Below are 5,319 nucleotides of genomic sequence, written 5' to 3'. Positions count from 1 at the left end.
AATCAGGGAAACACATGAAAAGTGGGACATTTGAGAGCTGATAGAAGCTGATGGCTAGCGATGTATTTTTTGTGGGAAGTTTTGTGTTTGGAAATGAGAAAGTAATGCTCATCAAGGATGTTTTGTAAATATTGTTTAATATTTATTTTAAAGCAACCCCCAGAGAGACCTCAAGAGAATAAAAATGCCCATCCATTTGTCCAGTGTGACCGCCAAAGGCCCCTTCAGTACCTATAGCCCCTTTCTGGAGGACCACAGCACTCATAGCATGGCACCCTGGAAGACAGCCAGGTGGGTTTCTGGCTGGCGTTCCCCTCCTGGAGCTCAGGCACACCACACTGGACTCCCTCTCTAGTGACCTGCTGGGGAGAAGGATGCTAGGCAGGCCTGCAGACGGCCCAGCTCCACCACCCCGGAGCCCCGAGGACGTTTTCTGGGGAGCCAGCCCTGCCTGTTGGGCTCTGGCGGACAAGCCTGAGCTGGATGAACAAGCAGGAAGTGCCAGTTCCTGCTCTGCCCGCAGTGATCCTGGGCTCTTTGTAGAATAACCTGTCCTGCCCAAGAAGAGCAGCCACCCCCTGCCCCCGAGCAAACTGGCCCGGCGGCACCGCCCCTCTCTGAAACCTGCTGGACGGAGAACTTATGGGCTCTGCCTGCATTTTTTAAGTTCTGTCTTTGGAACAGTCTGGGAGCACCTTCGGGTGTCACTTTTCTGGCAATGATTCTGCGGGCCCGCCCCGTTCCCCGGCTCCCACAGTCCTCTGACTGAGGAGCCGGATGAGTGGAATGACAGCCGGCAGCTCCTCCTCTTGCTCTAGGCCTCAGGTTCTTTATCTGTAATGTGAAGTACTCAGATTCAGTGAGCCTGTAGTTTTGATTCTGAATTCATTATCAGAAGAATAAAAAGGACAGCCAGTGCTACCAAAACAATTGAAATAATCCTCTCTCCCAGTTAAAGGAATGGACGCACTGGATGAGATACGGAGGGAAAACCGAGGTGAACATGCCCCAACCAGGGAAGCCTAGGCCTTGCCACACTTCGGGAAGTCCCTAGACCTGGGAACCTAATCACAGCGGGCCCTCCGCTGATCCAGGGTCCCCCAGCAGCAGCGCCCATGCCCCCCTTCCAGCACCCGATAACAACACAGTGAAGGAGCAGCAGCATTCCTGTGAGGTGGCACCCCTACTTTGAGTGGCGTCAGTGAAAGGAAAGAACACAGAAGTGGCTCTGGAAGAGACCCTTATGACCCAGGCTACCCTCCTTCTTTGTGTGAGCTTTCTTTCTCTCTCTCTCTCTCTCTCTCTCTCTCTCTCTCTCTCTCCCTCTCCCTCTCGCTCTCGCTCTCGCTCTCGCTCTCGCTCTCACTCTCGCTCTCACTCTCGCTCTCACTCTCTCTTTCTCCCACCAGGTGAGGTTTATTGTGAAACCTCAAGGGGTGAGATGGGGATGGGCAGGCCAGGGCAGGGAGAGGAGCCGGAGGCCTCCGAACTGTCCTTGACGGCGGCACTCTCTATGGTCTCGCTGACCTTGCTGAGGTGCTGGCTGTCACCACCGCTGTCCTCCACAGCCAGGCCCTTCTCCTCCCCACAGGGGTCTCCTGAGCTTGGAAAGGAGTGGCCCTTGCTCTCCACCTTACTCTCGATGGAGTCCAGCGCTGTGCACCTGCCCTTCTGCTTCAGCTGCAGGTGCTGCTGCAGCTCACCAGGGGTCTGGGTGAGATCCTGCTTCATTGCTTATGCATCTTGCCCATCTGCATAGCATTGGGGCTCCACTTCACAGATCTGAAAGCTGGGAGTGTTGGAATAGAGGTGCATGGTGGCCTGGTTCCTTATGTGCAGGGAGATGGATTTGGCATTGAAGTTCTCAGTCATGGCTCAGAGGCCTGGCCTGTCAGCTTCTGAGCCAGGCCAAGGCATAGGTAGGAATGCTTCACGGCCAGTGAGGTGATAGGTGCATGAGGCATGTCATCTTGGTCCCCTCCCGTTTGGGCCAGAACGTACCCCACAATGTTCCCATTCTCATCCTCGCAGTGTCGGAGAGCTGTGGTCAGGAGAGGCCAGGGTGGAAGCAGTGCTCCGTGTGGGAGTTCTTGGGCAGGCACAGGAGGCCGCAGTGCTGCACGTTCATCAGGTCCTGTGGCAGCGGGAGGAGTCCCTTTCTTCTCCGTACTGGAGAGGGCAAGCTGAGGCCCCAACTGTTTGCGTGACTTGCTCAAAGTCTTACCTGTCATAAGTTTGGGGCTGAGTCCACAGGCTGCAGTCTCCATGGCCAGCTCAGGGCCTGGGAGGAGAGGAGAAACTTTTTACCTATGAGTCACCGCCATTTCTATCCCCCCTGAGGAACTCACTGTCTAGTTGGTCAGGGTGGACAGCCTGTGATTTCCATGAGTGATTTGGTGCTCGTGGATTTCATTTCAGGAGCTCTGGCCACCCCAATTTATGCCTTCCGGTTATCTTGAATTACCACGGGTGTGCTAGTTCAGAAACCTCAAACAGTGCGTGATCAGCTTTACCATTCCTGATAAGAGGGAAAAAGAACCTGTGTGCCCGTTAAAAAGTCATCATTGGGATTTAAATCAGCCTTGGTTAAAATAATCAAGGGATCTCAGGAACCATGGAAAGGTCAAAGGTTTGCTGGTTTAGGGTTTCGTGGGAACATGCGCGTGTTTGGACCAGACCCAAGTGCCTGGTTGACCTGTTTGACAGGTAACAATTAGAGAGTAGGAGCTTGCCTGGCTGGAATGTGGCTGCAGAGGCCGGTGGAGGATCTGGTTTACCTGCTGGGCAGGTGGGGCCTGCTGGGTCCGACAGGCATGTGCACGCACAGCATTCCAGAGAATCGGTTTTCTTTTAAAGACACAGCGATGACTGCAGGGCACAAAGGGTTGGGCTGAGCCCTGGCTGGAAGCCATTAGCTATTTGCAAGGTAAAGAAGAAAAATAAATAGTTCCCTCCAGACAGCTCAAGGAAGAAACTGAAAAGGTATTCAAAAAAATTTTTTTTTCTTTTAATGCCTAAAATGAACATGTGCTTCGTGTCTCGAGACTTGAGAAACCCCAGACTGGTACAAAATGCCAAAGATAATAGAAGTGAAAAGTCACTTCCCCCTCCCCCAACTTCTTTTCCTTCTTAAAAAGGTCATAATATTGAGGGCGAAAGATGGGCTCCTTGAAGGATGGTGTCTGCTTGAGACAGTCTAGAAATGTGTTTGCTATTTTCCTTGCCATAGCTGCAGAAGAAGACCAGGAAAACAAATTTCTGGGGTTTCCCCCCACCTCAATAAATTGTATATAATCTGTATATTGTTAAAGTTAAAAATGCTGTTTCGATAAAACACAATTAAAGAGAGTAACTTGCTATTTAAATGAATAGAAGGACATTAGGATGTTACACATGATGTACAACAGGAAACCCACGCAGACACAGGCCTGCATACGTACCATGACTTCTTTTTCATTCAAAGGGGTTTTCGGTAGCATCACTTCAATCTCCCTGTTCCGTATTCATCACTGACGGGCAGGGGGAAATAAAGCCAGGGAGACTGGGACCTGAGAATCGCAATGCAATAAGGAACGTTGCTAAAACAAACTCAAAACTCTTTCAAAATTCTCAAGAATTTTTAAAAACTGACCAAGTTACTTCTCTAAAAATTACAATCTCCCTCTCCTTCACTTTGTCCCTCTTCGTGACAGAGATTAGGTAAGTCACCTCCAAACAAATGATCGGCGCTTCCTGCTCTTGTGGCTGCTCTCAGAGCCCTGAGGTCCCCGGGGGACAGTCCCAGGATGCAAGCCACCGAGGTCCTGCCTGTGAGGGGGGAGGCACAGAGAAGGACTGGCAGCTAATGATTACACTGAAAGCGGCTTGCCAGTTCAAAGAGTTAATTATAGTGAAGCAGAGGATCTTAAAATTCAATTGGCAGAAGCAAACAAGCAAACAAAAACTTAGCTGTCTCATTGTTGACTATTGCTGGTGGTAAAACAGCTGCTAATGTGTTGACAGACTATTTACCAGAATTGATCAATAGTCACAATAAAAAGTCAGAACAATAACGACTTGCAGGGACTTACTCTGTGCTATGTGCTGTGCCAAATGGTCTACGTTTTCTCACTTGGTCTCCACAGTGATCCTGAGACAAGTATCATCACGATCTCCAGTTCACAGGCAAGGTGACCGAGGCACAGAGAAATTGCAGGACTTGCCTAAGAGCAGCCCGTTGGTAAGTGGAAGAGCTCGGCTCTGAAGCAGGCAGTTCATTCACTCAGTCACAGCTGGAACGCCTGTCCTGAGACAGGCACAGTGCCCGGGGTCCACAAGACCACGATGAACTCTTCGAGTTGGTCCTTCATGGACAAATGAGACTTCACAGAGTCTAACTGGTGTTTCTGACCCCTACAGCAGCTCTCTCAACCACCCTCTACATCAGTGATTTTCAACCGGCGTGCCGCAAGAATTTTTAAAACATGCAATACCTGACTATTTAAACAGGGGCACTGACCTCTTTTCCCTTAGACTGTCAAATAAAAAATGACAACAGCCAACACAACAATAGCCGTCTAGTGTGAGTGAATCAAAATTATACCTATTTTTTGACAAAAGATATGCTTTTTGTTGTGCCATAGAATTTTAGTAATTAGTTTATGTATGAGATGCAGAAGGTTGAAAGTCGCTGCTATACATGGTTTCTTGGTGGTGCACACACCACAAAGTCCACTGCTGTGGCTGACTCCACGGATTACCAGAGGTTGCCCTCTGCCATTTCCTAGCCACGCTCAGACAGCCTCAGCAGCCGCGTCTGAGTGCGGCAAAGGACGATGGCCATTTGACAGGATATACACCTCCTGTCCACTCCAGACCTGCTTTATTTTATGTGCCAAATAAGTTCGGGATACATAAATTCAAGTCTGTAAGTCCTGAGAGCAGAGCTTTCTCTGGGTGTGAGAAGCCACTTTGATGACAAGGTACCTTATTAATAACAAATATTTGCAAGTTGGTTTTTACCTCTTCATGATTAGAAATTGATCTTTATAGATTCTGACATAATAACTGTTTCTTGAGAATCCTGAAAACCACATAGCAAAGTTGGCTTGTACCATAAAGCGGTACCCTTACCCTGCAACACTGCACATATCCCCACAAGGTCATTTTTATTTCCCAACTGGTGATATTTCCTCCTCTTGGTGGGTATGAATCCTGAACTTTGTGCTATTCGGCCAATCTCTCCCTTGTGTGCCTTTGAGCACACTCTGAAGGACAGACATGATGCTGTCAAGATGACCCATATTTAGTAGCTGTGGAAAGGCTGAAGGGCCACTTGGG

At 49.3% G+C, this 5,319-nt stretch overlaps 1 pseudogene; it reads right to left on the bottom strand.

The window, feature by feature from the left end:
• Positions 1 to 351: 351 nt before the first annotated feature.
• On the bottom strand, positions 352 to 2,134 carry LOC123833272 (annotated as a pseudogene).
• Positions 2,135 to 5,319: the final 3,185 nt, after the last annotated feature.

This window comes from Phyllostomus hastatus, unplaced genomic scaffold (genome assembly GCF_019186645.2).
Source record: "Phyllostomus hastatus isolate PE091 unplaced genomic scaffold, TTU_PhHast_1.1 phas_scaffold_21, whole genome shotgun sequence".
NCBI lineage: Eukaryota > Metazoa > Chordata > Mammalia > Chiroptera > Phyllostomidae > Phyllostomus > Phyllostomus hastatus.
This window is presented reverse-complemented; position numbering and strand designations above follow the sequence as displayed.